Source organism: Acomys russatus, chromosome 27 (genome assembly GCF_903995435.1).
Source record: "Acomys russatus chromosome 27, mAcoRus1.1, whole genome shotgun sequence".
In the NCBI taxonomy this organism is placed as follows: domain Eukaryota; kingdom Metazoa; phylum Chordata; class Mammalia; order Rodentia; family Muridae; genus Acomys; species Acomys russatus.
Window position 1 is genome coordinate 52,737,924 of NC_067163.1, and position 17,051 is coordinate 52,754,974.

Genomic DNA, 17,051 nt, shown 5'->3' on the forward strand with positions numbered 1-17,051 from the left:
AACTGGAAGAGATCTGTGGGCAATTGAAATAGAAATGTTGCCATGAATTCATTATCTTTTATTGCTAACATTGTGATACATCTTATTAAATAGTTATGTCCAAATTTATTTTTTAAAAAAACACTCTTCTGAACCATCCAGATCATTTCTATCTTGACGATCCTACAAATATTTGTGGGCATAAGATGTTCATTAATGGGGCTAGAGAGATGGCTCGGTGGTTAAGAGCACTGGCTGGTCTTCTTCTAGAGGATCCGGATTCAATTCCTAGCACCCACATGGCCATCTGTAACTCCAGTACCAGGGGATCTGACACCCTCATTTAGACATACATGAAGGCAAAACATCATTGTACATAAAGTAAAAAATGAGTAAATCTTTTGAAAAGATGTTTGTTAGTTTTGAATTACTTTGTTAGTAGTTTTATAGGAAGGATGATGAGAGGGAACCATGCACCATGCTTCACTTGGAGCAAAGGCTGCCCTGCTGGGGAGGCAAACACCAGCAGGCACCCAGAACACAGACCACACACAAGCAGGGACATATTCAGACTGACACACAGGCCACCTGGTGAACGCAAAAATGAAAGCCTCTCACCTCGAGGTCATATTTCTATGAAATCCACGCAAATGTGACAGTCTGACAGAAGGAGTTAATCAACAGATTACATCACTGTTTGCTTTAAGGTTCTCCAGACACCCAATGCCAGCTCTTATGTACTGACTCAGCTCCCTCTGCCCATGTGTCTAGCATTAGCCTTTTTGGGCCATGTCAGGTATCTTCATCACCCACAAGAACAAGACAAAGGCTTCTACACTTGAAATGTGTCTGTGAGGACACTATGCCCAATTGTCTACACTATGATTGTCCTTACTCTGCCATGAAGCATCAGTAGTTGTGCTGAGACAAGAAAGCTGGTAGCTGTGCTTTTTTTAAATTAATTTATTCATATTACATCTCAACGTTTATCCCATCCCTTTTATCCTCCCATTCCTTCCTCCCTCCCATTTTCCCCTTACTCCCCTTCCCTATGACTGTGACTGAGGCAGACCTCCTCCCCCTGTATATGCTCATAGGGTATCAAGTCTCTTCTTGGCAGCTTGCTATCCTTCCTCTGAGTGCCACCAGGTCTCCCCATCCAAGGGTCATGGTCAAATATGAGGCACCAGAGTAGCTGAGCTTGGCAGACGGTTCGGGCCCTGAGAATCTAGCTGAGTTCAGCATGTGGTTCAGGCCCAGTGTCCTGGATGGACTTGGCAGGCAGTTTGGGCCCTGAAACTCTAGCTGAGCTTGGCGCGGTCCCAGCCCTGAGACTCTGGCTGGACTCGGTGGAAAGTTTGGGCCCTGAGACTCTATCTGAACTCGGCGAGCTTAGTGTGTGCTTTGGGCCCAAGACCCTGGTCGGACTCAGCACTAACTGGCCTAAGTGTGTGGGATAGGCCTTGAGACCCATTTGGGTCCAGAGACACAAACTGGACTCAGTGCGTGGACGGGTTGGGCCCTGTGACACTAACCTGGACTCTGCAAACAGTCTGGGTCTTGAAACGCTACCAGAAAGCACAGACCAGCAGAGCACCAAAGCTCCAGGACTAAGGAATTCTCAGAGAGTTGTGCTTTTAACAGGTCAGCATAGTTCAAAACTTCAAACCTATACCATCTACAATATAAAAAAAAAAAAAAAAAACTTCACACTTGTATTCATCAACTTCTGTTGATAGAAGAGAATACTACGGGTAAGGTAACCTCATTTGTAAAAAAAAAAAAAACAAGGTTAATTCAGGCCATGGTTCTGAAGGCATAAGGCATCCACGTCTCAGTGGACTTCTGCTTCTCCAAGCCACAAGTGAAATGTCACGAGAATGCACAGAAGAGTAAAACACAGAGGATAGCTCTGCTCTGTGACAGCCCCTCATATGGCAGTAACTATGCCACTAAGTGATTCCTGCAGGTTTCAGCTCATTGGCCCAAGCAACTGGCCCCTCCTTCCTACACTGCTATACTGAATATGTGTCCTCCATTCCACAGGAATTTGGAAGATAAAATCTCGTCAAATCATAGCTGAGCCTAGTCACTTATCTGCAGGCCCCACTGTCATTGCATGTTTACTGTCTTTTAGGAAGCTGAGGTTGAAACTGAACAAGTATTTGTTGCACTGTGCCATCGTCCTTGTACGGTGAGAAAAATCTAAATCTAAGATTTGGTTTAAAATTGTTGTTGCCAGTATTGCTTTCAACATCATTACTCTTGCACATAATATTTTTTTGTATTTAAATATTATAGAAAATGTGTTTATTATGCATTAATTTTAAACTCACTGGGTATTTGTAAATGTAAATATATGCATGTAAAATGTGGAGTAATGTGTTTATATCTTGTGGAACTGGAGCATTATCCTGAGGGAAAATAAAGGGATTCTTTGGTTTTTTGAGTCAGTGGTTCTCTGGATAACCCTGGCTGTCTTGGAACTCACTCTGTAGACCAGGCTGGTCTCGAACTCACAGTGATCTGCCTGCCTTTGCCTCACTGAGTGCTGGGATAAAAGGTATGCGCCACTACACCCAGTTTAAGAGTGAATAACTTTACTCAAGTTTCATTTCAAACTTGTGATCATTGATACTTGCAAAAAAAAAAGTTCTGTCTTCCTTTTCTTTTATTGAAAATGGATTTTTAATGCAATATATTCTGATTATGGTCTCTCTTCTTCCAACTCCTCCCAGTTCCTCCCCACCTCCCTTCCCAACTCCTCCCAGTTCCTCCCCACTGCCCTTCCCAACTCCTCCCAGTTCCTCCCCACCGCCCTTCCCAACGGGATCCATACCTCAAATCAAACCCACTGGCCCCTGTTTCTGTCTCTCCTAGGAAAACAAGCAGACATCTTATGAATAATAAAAGAAAAATGACAAAAGAATATTTTAAATAGGATAAAACAAAATCAAACAAGCCAGAATAAAACAAGACAGACAAACAACAAAAAAGGAGCCAAAGAAAAAGCATTAGAGATAACCAAATGCTGCAACTCACTCATTTGCACACAGAGGAATCCCATAAACACACAAAGAAAGAAAGAAAGAAAGAAAGAAAGAAAGAAAGAAAGAAAGAAAGAAAGAAAGAAAGAAAAAAGAGAGGAGGAGAGGAGAGGAGGGGAGTGGAGGGGAGAAGGGAGAGGAGGGGAGGGGAGAGGAGAGAAAAAGAAGAAAGGAAAAAAAATACCTGGACACAACATTATAAGACAAAGAATCACCAAATAATGCCCTTGAGCTCATTTTCTACTGGCCATGTACTGCTGGCCATGTACTGCTGGACATGCTAGTCTACACTTAAAAGCTTAAGTGTGGTTTGTTTTCTGAGTGAGACTCCATTGGAGAAAAGTGACTTTACCTTTAAAGTTATCACCTGGGGCTAGCTTCTGGGTTAGGGATAGGGACATGTTTTCTCTTCTTTACTGTAGGACCCCATCTGGCACAGACCCCTGCAGAGCCTTTGCATGCCACCACAGTTGCTGTGATTTCATATGTGTGTCCATTATGTTGATAAGGCATTGTTCCTTGGTGTCTTCCTCATCTATGGCTCTTACACTCTTTCTGCCTCCTCTTCCAAAGGATGTCTTGAGCACCTCGGGGAGGGCATAAAGACAACCCTTTTAGAGTTGAGTGTTTGGGCTCTGGGTCTCTGTAGTTGTTGCCATCCCTGCAGCAGGAGGGAGCTTCCTTGATGATGACTGAGCAAGGCACCGATCCATGAGTATAGCAGAAGGTCCTTAGAATTGACTTTATTGCTTCATTCCTTTAGCAAAACAGTAGCATTTGGTTTCCCCCCTAGTCCCTGGCCTTGCTAGCCTCAGGTTCCTGGCCACTAAAACAGTGTCAAGTATGGGTTCCATCTAATAGAGTGGGCCTTAAGTCAAATCACATCTTCATTAGTTACTCTCACAAGCTGTGGCACTATTGCAGTAGTGTCTCTGGCAAGTCAGATAACCATTTCAGGTGAAATGGTTTGTAGCTGGGTTGATGTTTACTTCTCTCCTTTGGTAGCCTAAAGAGAGTCTTCCGGTACCATGAACATTAGTCTGCAGGGGTGAAGGCTCTAGGCAAGCACCAGATGAAAGTCGACGTGTTCAATGAGTTCTGTAGGTATGGGCTTCAGCAATGGGGCCTTAGTGTCACCTTGTAGAGAATACCCCATAGACTTAGCAATAGCCTCGGTTGTTTGAGGGCTCCCCGTGGGAGTCCTTTGTCCAACAACTCAATTAGATACAACTCATTCCCAGTACCTGAGGCTTCAGTTTGTGATGCAAGATGTCCAGTTGGGACTCTGTCCCACTCATTATTTCACAATTTCATTTAAATCATCTTTACATTTGTATATATTTCATGAAGCCTCTACTTCAGTAGGTTTCCGTACAACTCCTCAGATTTCCCTTAGTTTTAACTGTCCCAACCCATATTCTTTTCCACACCCCCTCTTCTGTCTATTATTGTTATTATTATTATTATTATTATTTATTATTTGTTTATTCGCATTATATCTCGATTGTAATCCCCTCCCTCTTATCTTCCCATTCCCACCCTCCCTCCTTCTTCCACCCTATTCCCCTCCCCTAGACCTCCTCCCCCACCATCTATCAGCCTATCAGGTCTCATCTGGATAGCCTGCATCCACTTCCTCTGTGTTCCCACAGGACCTCTCCACCAAGGGGCAGCAATCAAATCATGGCCGCCAGAGTTCATGTCAGAGTAAATTAGTTCCCTCGCCTCTTTATTTTATCTTCCTGTTCTATTCTCTCCTCACCCACCCATAATTATTCTATTTTCCTTTCCTAGGGAAATTCTCCCCTCCCACCTCCAAGCCCTTTACTTTGTACCTAACCTCTGTGATTATACGGATAATAGCTTGCTTACCGATGAGTTAACAGCTCACATATGAATACATACCATATTTGTTTTTCTGAGTCTTGGATTACCTCACTCAGGATGAGTTTTTAGCTTCATCCATTTACCTGCAAATTTCATGACCTCATTTTAATTAGGTCCTCATTTTAATTAATATTCTGTTGTGCAAATATACCACATTTTCTTTATCCATCTGCTGATGAATATCTAGATTGGTTCCAATTTCTGGCTATTATAAAAATAGAGCACTTGATCACTTGACCAATGAACACTTGGTCAAACAAATGTAACTGTGGTATGAACTCTTTGCATTTGCCCAAGAGTTATAGCTGAATCTTGAAGCAGATTGATTCCCATCTTCCTCAGAAACTATCACAATGATTTCCATAGGGGGTATACAAGTTTGCACTCCCACCAGCAATGGAGAAGCATTTTCTTTGCTCAATATCTCAGCAGTCGTGAGCTGTAACTTGTGTTTGTTATCATAGCCATTTGGTCGGGTATAAGATGAAATCTCAAAGTAGTTTTGATTTACATTTCCCTAAGAGCTAGGGATGTTGGACATCTTTTAAAGTGTTTCTCGGCCATTTGAGATTCCTCTGTTGAGAATTCTCTGTTTGGGCCTGTATACCATTTTTAATTAGGTTATGTGTTCCCTTGATACATGGTTCCTTGAGTTCTTTACATATGTTTGATATTAACCCTTTGTCAGATGTGTAGTTGGTAAAAAAAAAAAAATATATATATATATATATATACACACACACATATATATTCTCCCATTCTATAGCCTGCCACTTTATCTGGGTAATGGTGTCTTGGCCCTCAGAAACTTCAGATTCATGAATCATCATTTGTGAGTTGTTACTCTTAGTGCCTGTGCTATTAGCATTCTGTTAAGTAAGCTGTCTCCTGAGCCAGTGAGTTTAAGGTTCTTCCCCACTTTCTGTTATATATACTCTGTGGATATGGCCTTACATTGAGGCCCCTGATTCATTTAGAATTGAGCTTCATTCCAGATATTATGGACCTATTTGTATTCTTCCACATGTAGACATCCAGTTTGACCAGCATTTGTTGAAGATGCTGTCTTTTTCTGGTGTGTATTTATAGTCTCATTATTAAAACTCAGGTGTCCATAGGTATATGGACTTATTTCTGGGTCTTCAATTCTGCTCTATTGATCATGTCTGGTTTTGTGCCAATAGCATGCTGTTTTTATATTTCTGTAGTATAGTTTGAAACCAGGGGGGTATTGATATCACCAACTGTTCTTTTACTACTCAAGGGTATTTAAGCTATCCTGGGTTTTGTTTTGGTTTGGTTTTAATATGAAGCTGAAAATTGTACTTTCAATTATGTGAATAATTGGGTTCAAATTTTATGGATATTGTTTTTGGTAGTATAGAAAATTTTACTATATTAATCCTATTGATTCTTGAGCATAGGAGATCTTTCCATCTTCTAATATCATTTTCAATTTATCTAATGTCTTCAAATATTTATAAAACAAGTCTTTCACTTACTTGTTTAGAGCTATCCCATGATAGTTTTTATTTTTGAGTTTATTGTATATGTTGTTATTTCCCTAATTTCTTTCTCTGTCTGTTTGTCATTTGTGTATAGGAGAGTTTACTGATTGTTGTGTATTGATTTTGTATCCAGTCACTTTGGTGAAAATCTTATTCAGCTGTGGAAGTTTCCTGATGAAATTTTTAGGGTCATTTATGTACAGTACTATATCATCTGCAAATGGAGATACATTGACTTCTTCCCTTTCCTAGTTATATCCCCTTGATCTCCTTTAGTTGTCTCATTGCTCTAGCTAAGTTCATAATCTTAGTGGAAATGCTTTAAGTTTCTCTACACTTAGTTTTATGTTGCGTTGGCTATTGGCTTCCTGTAATCTGCCTTTATCTTGTATCTTTAGTCTCTTGAGGACTTTTATCCTAAAGGCATGCTGAATTTCATCAAAGGTCATTTCTACATTTAAGAGGTTTTTCTTTTAGTCTGCTTATTTTATAGATTACTTTTAGCAATTTATATATATTGAACCATCCCTGCATGAATTTAATTAAGTCTACTTGACTGTGATAATGCTTTGTAAATAAAACAAAAGCCAGAATGATTTGAAAATCTCATAGGTAGATACTTGGGAAAACATGTTTTTCAGAAACTGTTGAATATAGCCTTCAGTCTCTATGGCTTTATGATTGCTCCTAAAAATATATTTGCAACCCTCCCAAGATAATACATTTATAGATTGTCTTTGACTAAAATCAGAAAATTTAGTATACTAGTGAAAAAATAACCTAGCACAGAGTTTTGTGGACACATTTTTAAAGCCACAAAGCAGTTGAGTTGTGTTCTCTAACCAGTTCACCTATTAACATGCTGAGGGAATTAGAAGGTCCCATGGAGTTGCTAACACAAAGGTTGTAGAAGCTGCGCATGCTCTTCCATCAGTGCCAATTATAGACATGAGCAGTTTTAAAGTCTGTGTTCTTCCCCACAAGAATTTATATTCAGAGCACAGAAATTACCCACAGGATTTAAGAGGAAAGTAATTGATCTCAGATATACTTTGAACTCTTGTGCTATCATCTGTTTATTGGCTGATGTGAGAAGTGGTCTCACTCCCTGGAGTTTACAAAGTCTACCAACATTTCCCCTCAATCTCTTTCCCTGATGTAGCATCTAGGATGATATTTTTACCCAAGACTTTTGCAGCTTCATCTAATTATGATTCTTGATGTCTGGTAGAGTCTGAAGATTTTTATCTCTTGAAAAAAATAGTACAAAACGTGACTCATGTGGTAATCATTTTTCTCAAACCTCTGTACCAAACAATATTTCCTTGTCCCTTGATTAAATGAAGTCAAATATATTTCTTGACAAAAAACAGGCCAACTTATGTTTATACATCTTTATAGTCATGAGAATTCTGTGAACATGAGAATATAGAGAGCAGATTACAGGGATTTGTATTATATTACCTCGAATGACTGACTGTTAGTTTTTGGTTCAGATATTATGGTAGAAGAGACCCTTAAGAACTGTATGTTGAGAGTGTTTATAATATACCACAGCAAAGGGAAGAGCCACACTTGGCAACTAAATGAGGAAAATGCTGCTTTACAATGAATGAAAGTTCATAAATAAAATTAGACTAAAAATAAAAAAAACTCAGCCCTGATGCCTGTGTTTCTTACTTTAATTCTGCATTAAAAATAGATAATGGGTCTGGGCGGTGGTGATACACGCCTTTGATGCAAGCACTCAGCAGGCAGAGACAAAAGGCTCTTTATGAGTTCAAAGCGAGGCTGGTCTACGGAGTAAGTTCCATGACAGGCAGGGCTACACAGAGAAACTCTGCCTCAAAAAATGAAAAGCTGACCCCACCAAACCAACCAGCCAAACAAACAAACATAGATAATGGTTGGTTGGTGTATACGCTCTGAGGAGATTTTACAGACATGTAATTCATTCCACGTCCTCTTGTGCAATGATCCCTGTGCTCTGAGTGGATGTTCGCTTATGTTTGAGTATTTTTGGTATCTTATTCTCTACGCCTTGACCAGTTATGAGTCTGACAATCAACATTTACTACAGAAAGAAGTTTCTCTGATCTTGGTTGTGAGATGCCCTAACTCATGGGTATAAAGATACATCATTAGGCATCAGTTTAATACTGTGTCCACGTATCAGAGTAATTGTAGTAGGTTCTTACATAGAATTTATAAGCAGTCTATCCACAGTTCCTGGCCCTGATAATGGTGCCAGGTATGGGTTTCATCTTGAAGAGTGGGGCTTAAATTCAATTGTAAAGTGGTTTTGATTATATTTGTGGTTTCGATTATATTTAAGTTATATAGTCATGTTACTAGTAATTTTCATGTTTTACAGTGAGATTTTAGAAAAGTCAATAATATTTTCCTGAGAGCACCATTTTTAAAAATATTAAATGGACCAACACTTATGCAGTAGTGCGTACATGTTCCAAGCAACTAAACATACATCTGTTAGCAACTTTCTACCTTCCCTCAGGTGGCACAATACACCCACTTACTCTTGCTCCTAGGTGTGAGTTGAGTTTTCATACAACTTTTTAAAATAGAGTCTTTCATGACTACTCTTTGTTTCCCCCTTTCTTCCCTTTTTCTTCCTATCTTCATGTTGTATTATCATCTCACGTTCATTTTTAATGTTCCAGTTTTCTTTTTTACATTTAAGATAGGAGATACTGTTCAACATTCACTCTGCTCAGCGTACAACAGCCCAGATGTTAGCTTGTCTAAATGCATGTAAGCATCAAGTGGAGAGAGACAATCATCCTCTAAGAACTTGTAACTAGCCGGTGGTGGTGGCGCACGCCTTGAATCCCAGCACTCGGGAGGCAGAGGCAGGTGGATCGCTGTGAGTTTGAGGCCAGCCTGGTCTACAAAGTGAGTCCAGGGCAGTCAAGGCTACATAGGGAAATCCTGTCTCGAAAAACAAAACAAAACAAACAAAAAGAACTTGTAACTATAACCCACATCTCATGCATGATAGCCATCAAAAAAAAAAAAAAAAAACCTACCTCAAAATGATAACCCAATTTCAAGTGCTTTTGTGGCAGTCATGCTCCATTCTCGGTTGGCTCCGTCTGTTATAGTAATGTTATAGCCCAAGCAGCTCAAACCACAGGAGTTCATTCCTTTACTTTAGTTCTGAGGACTAAATGGCTCAAAACCCACACTCCTCTGTGTCTAGCTTCTGCTGAAAATTTTCTTGCTAGTGTGTGGTCATTTGGCTTCCTGTTGTATCTTCCTCCATATGGTTTTTCCTCCGTGCAGGCAGGGAGGGAAAAATGGTCCCTTTCTCCTCCTTGATGGCCTACCCATGTGACCTCATTTAAACTTTATTATCTCACTAAGAGTCCTTTTTCCAAATCCATTACCACCAAGGATTAGGATCTCAACACACACATTTTCAGACGAATGCAATTTACTGTACTCTAAAAGTATAAGCACCACAAGACCTGCAGAGGTTCGAGGCAGACAGCGTCTCAGCAGCGAGAGGGGAAAGTGGACACAGGGCCCCACAGTTATGTGGAACTGCCACTCACTTGCAAAGGGAAAATCAGCTTTCTCCAGTGGAGAAAAATATAGATGATGTGTGCATGGCAAGCCTTACCCTAATGCTGATGCTTACCTCAAGCACAGAACAAACTCATTTGACTGCAGCAATGACATAGCAATTGGATTTTGTGACACAATTTACTATTAAAGATAAACTCGACTCTACATACTGATAAAAGTTTCCATTTCCTAAGAGAACATGACCACAGCAGGCATACATATCTTAAATAACTCAAAGTTGACAGACTAGCTCAAATACTTGCTACATTCATGCCACAGAGGAAAACGTTTAACACATTTCTATCAGGAAATGACAGAGCAGAGATAACTGGGTCCTAGTGTGAGCTTTTTAGTGAGACAGCCTCTCTGAGCAAGTAAAACCTAAAAAAGTGTCGTAAAAAAGTATCCTGGATCCAAATAAAAAGATGGATTTATTCAGCAAATTGTAAGTTCCTGTTGAAAATTCTGATAAACCTAAGTGTATACGATAAGAAAAACTGATATTTTTATGGATTTTATTTATAGGTGTAATTCAGGTCTTTTCAACAGATTATCCTGAGAATTGATTGAAATGGGTCTAAAATTTATAGGGAGAAAAGAATGGCTAAGACAGATTGGTGGAAAATAAAAAAGAAGTAGTATTTAAAATAAAAGCAGACTGTACAGGATGAACTGGATGAAGAGAGGGAACAAGGTAGGAGAGTGAGCCCAGAGAGAATTGAGGGTGGAGATCAGACAAGGGGGGACTAGGGGTGGGTGGGGCCAACAGAGGGCCTGCAGAAAGAAGAGAAACCATGGTGGAGGGGGCCTCTCTGTGACAAGCTGGAAACCTGAGACAGGGTAGGCTTCTGGGAGGATATGGAGGTGACTTTAGCTGAGACTCCTAACAGCAAGGGTTGTGGATCCTGAAGAGGACACCCACTAACTAGATAGGACTCTTAGTGGAGGGAGGGGAACGCCAACTCACCTACAGAAACATCTGCCCCAAATTTACCCTGCCTACAAGATGTGCAGAGATAAAGACAGAACAGAGCTTAGGCAATGCCGGCCCCAATCTGAGACTCACCCCCATGGGAAAGAGCCAACCCTTGGCACTGTTAATGATATTCTGCTATGTTCCCAGGCAGGAGCCTAGTATAGCTGTCCTCTGAGAGGCTGCACCCAGCAATGTATTGAAACAGATGCTGAGACCCACAGCAAGCAGGGGTGGTGGGGTAGGGGGGTGGTGCTGTCTTGGACATGGACTCTGTTGCCTGCATTCTGATCACTTCCCCCTTGCAGGGCTGCCTCGCCAGCCCACAGCGGAAGAGGATGAACTCAGTCCTAATCCAACTTGATGAGCTGGGGTGGGTGGGGCTCCCCTTTTCTAAGAAGCAGGAGGAGGGGTGAGGGAAGAATGAGGGAGGATGAGACATGGAGGAGAGGAGGGATAAGACTATGACTGGGATGTAAAATGAAGCAATACATAAATTTTTAAAAGACTTTTATTTCATTGATTGATTGATTTTTAATACTTGGATTCTTTGTGTAGCCTTGACTGTCCAGACTTGCATTTTAGACCAGGCTAACCTCAAACTCACAAGATCCACATGCCTCAGCCTCACAGAGTGGTGGGATTAAACGTATGCTCCACCACGCCTGGATTATTTCTTATTTTAATTCTTTTTTTTTTTTTTTTGGTTTTTTTGAGACAAGGTTTCTCTGTGTAGCCTTGGCTGTCCTAGACCCGCTTTGTAGACCATGCTGGCCTCAAACTCACAGCAATCTGCCTGCCTCTGCCTCCTGAGTGTTGGGATTACAGGCGTGCGCCATCACACCTAGCTCTTTTTTTTTTTTTTTTTTTTTTTTTTTTTTTTTTTGTCACTTTTAATTCCTGAGTTCATTCAATATATATTTTTGTGTAAATATGCTTCCTATCACAGTGGATTATTGTGAAATTCACATCTTATACTTATGAGGTTCTGTTATATGTATCATCAAATACTAAAAAACTGAAGTACTTACAGATACATGTAAAATGTTACGATATTTATGCATTTTTGAAAAATAAATTTATTTTACTCAGTGTGGTAGCAAGATACCCTTTATCCTTGGGCTATGGAGGGCAGAGGCAGGTGGATCTCTGTAGGTTCATGGCCAGCCTAGTCTACAACAATAAGTTCCAGGTCAGCCAGAGATACACAGTGAGACCTTGTCTCAAAAACTACATTTAAACATAAATATAACACACATTTACTATAGTTGAAGACTATGGAAATCTTGAAAAATAGAATAAAAATCACTATGACCTGGTCTACCCAGTTTTACCCCCACAAATGTCATGCTGTTTCTACTCATTTTATCAATGCTAATGCGGATCAATGTTCATCTATTTTCTTGTTAAGTTTTATAAAATTACTGTTCTACTTTTTATTTGTCATTACTAATTTACTATATAATATGTCTGTAGCCTTGTAAAAACCACCAGGATTTTCTTATGAAGAGGTAGAATGGGACTTGATAATAGTTACTCAAATAATTCTTTCAGGAAAAAATGAGTAATTTAGAAGATAAAACTTAAAAATTCTGCAAAGACGGATTATGTAGCAAGGAAAACACATCATATGTAGTATGTATTCTCAGAACACCCATCAGAACAGAGAATAAGAGAGGCACATCTCTATTTTTAGAAAATATTATTATTTTATGTATACATGTATTTTGCCTACTTGTATGTTTGTGCACCACATATATGTTTGGTGCCTTTAGAGCCAGAAAAAAAGGCATAAACTCTCTTGAAACTATAGATAAAGATGATTATGAGCTGCCTTATGAATGCTGGAAACTGAATGCATATGCTTTGTAAGAGCACCAAGTGCTGTTAACCACAAACCCCTCTCTCCAGGCGTGAGGGAATGACAAATATTATCACTGGTATCTGTCTGAAAAAAAACACAAAATAGGACTGGAGAAATGGTTCAAGAGCTAGGAGCACACATTGCTCCTGCAACAGACCTGAATTTAGTCTTACAGCCACCTGTAGCTCCACCTCCAGGGGCACGTGATGTTTGTCACCTGTCTTGTTACTTGTTCTTATGTGCCTTATTAGCCCCACACTAGTGTATGTGTGTGTGTGTGTGTGTGTGTGTGTGTGTGTGTGTGTGTGTACACACACATATATATATATATACTAGTGTGTGTATATATAATATAAACTATATATATTAATAAAAATAAATCTCTAAAAATAAGATGCATTTCAAAGCATTTTCCTTACGTGGATATCTCTGGCCTTTTGCACCACTTTTCATAAATGTTACATTTATTTTAACAAGTCCTGAATCCAGAAACATCCAACAGAGCTCAGCAGCATTCTGTCACTAAAATCAGAATGATCTTCCTAACCAGAGAAGCTCCTGAGGATGGCTTCAAGGGACCAATCTTGCACATTGAGGAATTCTCCCCTTGGGGGTCCACATCTTTCCCGTCAGCTAGCAGGAGAGAATTATAAGTCTTGGGGTAGATCTAATCCCCAAGCAAGCAGTTTTATAAATCCACCAACATCAGCATCACCGGAGACTTCTCTAAACGTTGTTTTCAGTAGAAGTATGTTCCTGTCACTGCTTAACTGGAGAGAAGAGTACAATGATATTCCCGTTGCCATGGCAACTCACCTCTCCAGATTGAAGTGACATCGATGACAATTTATTTCTCCTTTTCGTTTACGGATAATGGTGTTTGTGTGTGTGTGTGTGTGTGTGTGTGTGTGTGTGTGTGTGTGTGTGTGTGTGTGTGTGATTTAATTGAACAAAAAGATGCTGGGTAGATGTAGGGGAAACAGAAGAGGCATCCTGAAAGGTCCCAAGCTGAGTGTCTGTCTTACGCCCTGTGCATTCCTTCAGCTCTCCAAGGACGGTGAAGAAAGAGGTCTTGTGCCTATAAAAGAGACTTAGAGAATGTCAGTACTTGGTACTACTTATGCAAAACAAACAAACAAACAATCTCAACAACAATAACCAGAGGAAAATATCTACAAATCAAGGCCTGTGAGACCGTGGTGAGTTTAAATCCCAGGCCAGACTTTTGTTGTCAACACCATGGACTGTCCTGCAGGCTTCATATCCTGCCTGTGTGTCTAGTCTAATTCTCCCCTAAATCTGAAAAGTGTCACGTGAACACCAGCACATATACGGTGGTGTGTATTTTCTAAGTGTTGTGGTTCTCCAGGTTTAATTGTAATTACCATTTATAGAAAATGGCACCTAAATCAGGAGTGACTGATCATGTTTTGCTCTTCAGTTAAAATAGTTATTCAAATGCTTTAATTTCATTCAGGGTACTTTAGAAGATGACACCAATTAAGTCGTTAGAATTCAGCTATACATCTGATGGAGATTCAGCTATGTCGCTATAAAAGAATTATATCTATATTTTAATACCAGTATACAGATAAAGACTGGAATATGCATTGCAAATATTAGGTTATGAAGATCAGTACGCATTTGTCGAACATACATATCTATACCTCAGTTATATTTTCAGGTGAGTTGCCAGACAATATAAACAACAAATAAGAACTACATTTAGAAGCCACTGCATACAATTTAACTAGCCACTCAACTCTTTTGTTTTGTATTGTTCTGGTTTGTTTTTGTTTTTGTTTTGTTTTTATTTTGAGACAGGGTTTCTCTGTGTAGCCTCGGTTGTCTTGGACACCCTTTGTAGACCAGGCTGAACTCGAACTCGTGGTGATCCGGCTGCCTCTGCCTCTGCCTCCCGAGTGCTAAGATTAAAGGTATGTGCCACCACACACAGCTTCAACTCTCTTTTTGTATTAATTTTTTCATACAATATATCTTTTTTTTTTATTTATTCTTGTTACATCTCAATGTTTATCCCATCCCTTGTATCCTCCCATTCTTCCCTCCCTCCCATTTTCCCATTATTCCCCTCCCCTATGACTGTTCCTGAGGGGGATTACCTCCCCCTGTATATGCTCATAGGGTATCAAGTCTCTTCTTGGCTACCTGCTGTCCTTACTCTGAGTGCCACCAGGTCTCCCCCTCCAGGGGACATGGTCAAATGTGAGGCACCAGAGTACGTGAGAAAGTCATATCCCACTCTCCACTCAACTGCGGAGAATATTCTGACCATTGGCTAGATCTGGGAAGGGGTTTAAGGTTTACCTCCTGTATTGTCCTTGGCTGGCGCCTTTTATCTTGATCGTGTAACCAACTCCTCCCAGAATCTCTCCAACATTTGACCCACCCAGTTTCATCTCTGAAAAAAAAAAAAGAAAATATTTAAAAAACAAAATGAAAAACAAAACCCAATAAGACCTACAAAATGCCCAAACAAACAAACAAAAGAAAGAAAAAGCCAACAAAACAAAACAAAACCTTGCATTTGGACTCTAAGTACTATTAAAATTTTAGTTGTTATTTACTTCATATTTTAGTATAGAAATTTTTCTCTCATTAAAGATCATGAAGATTGGTAGACAAGAAAAAAGCCTTGTTATAGACATGAGCTAATTAAACAGCTGAGTGATGCTAATATGTCTTTAATTAAAGACATTGGCATCAACTGCAGGAACAGATCAGTGAAAATCTCTTCAGTGACCCTGTCTTTTAATGCCCGAGCAACACAGTGGATGTGGGAAGGGTGACACAGTAGTGTCAGAATCATATCTATTTATTTTCCTGTTGGTTCCAAGCAGGAACGGGGCTTCAGAAATGTCTATTATTTGGATAGGCTGAGGAAGTTTGCCTTTTGGGAGTTAAAACATTTTTTGATACTTGTAATCACATAAAATGAATATGAAGCTTCTAAAAATTAGTGAAGTGTGGGTGCTGAGCTTCAGGGGTGTCTACTATAAATTTGAGAGTGGAAGGCAGAAAAATACAACTGTATAGAATACAAAAGAATATGTAAGAAACTGAAGCTCTAATCTGGCCACAAGTCATCAGAAGGAAATCAAAGACAGGAAACTAACGGATGATGCACTTTGAAACTGGAAAACTTGCACACTGGTTCAAAGGAGGTGGGATGGGGGCATGCCTCAGCAGATACATTTGCTTCTTGTAAGAAAAAGCTGCTTCTTATGGGAGCCTACACCTAAGTCTCATTGTACAGTCCTGTAATTACCACTCTTGTCAATCAGCAGCCTTTCTGAGTTAGTAGGATGCTGGGGTCTACCATAAAAACATGTTTGATTGACAAATTACTCCAAAAAATGTTAGTATGAATATTTATAATATCCAGAGCATAAAACTATTAAGATATGATGAGTCATATATAATCATCTTAAAATAAAACTCTAACCCTTGGCATGTGTGCCCTGTGCATCATTCGGCTCTAACATTGTATGTGTGGCTTTTATCTGGGGCATCTCCTGGTGGGCACTATAGGTGCAATGAAAGCATGTAGTACTACCACAGGTCACTCATCACTGTGTTTTCAGAATTAAAAGTGCTGTCTTCTTCATATTTATCACAAACTCAACTTTGGAATGGAGCCAGTTCCACCTTCATACTAAACCAAAGAAGAGTCAACACATGAACAATTCCCTTCATACTTTTTTCCAAAACTAAATTGAGAAACACTGAAAATACACTGTCTGCTCATTGCTGCGAGCTGTTTAGTGAACAAGTTTTCCTAACAGAAAAGGCTGCCCTTCATCTGGGCAGTGGTATTGCCCACTTTTAATTCCCAGAACTCAGAGGCAGAGGTAAGTGGATCTCTGTGGATTCACATCCAGCCTATAGAGAGAGTTCGAGGACAGCCAAGGCTAGTACACAGAGAAACTTTGTCTCAAAAAAATACGACTGCCATTCTTTAGATAACTTGTGTGTCCACCCCTTCACCCCAGGTCACCTAATGATTTTTATCCATCATGTTAAAGCTTAGTATGTAGCTCTGTGTTCTTATGCCCTTCTTGTTTCAAGATACCTCTGAGCCTCCATCCTGAGACCTTTACCCTTTTGCTTGAGTAGCTGTGGCACATTACAGTTACTGTTCGTCGTTTTTCTGGGTCTAATTTCAAGAATGACTCTTTTAATCT

The 17,051-nt window shown here is 39.8% G+C and overlaps 1 protein-coding gene across 7 annotated transcripts in view; it reads left to right on the top strand.

Annotated features, from left to right (window-relative positions):
• Positions 1–17,051, top strand: part of Marchf1 (membrane associated ring-CH-type finger 1) — a 455,732-nt gene that overhangs the window by 188,143 nt on the left and 250,538 nt on the right. The window lies entirely within an intron of this gene.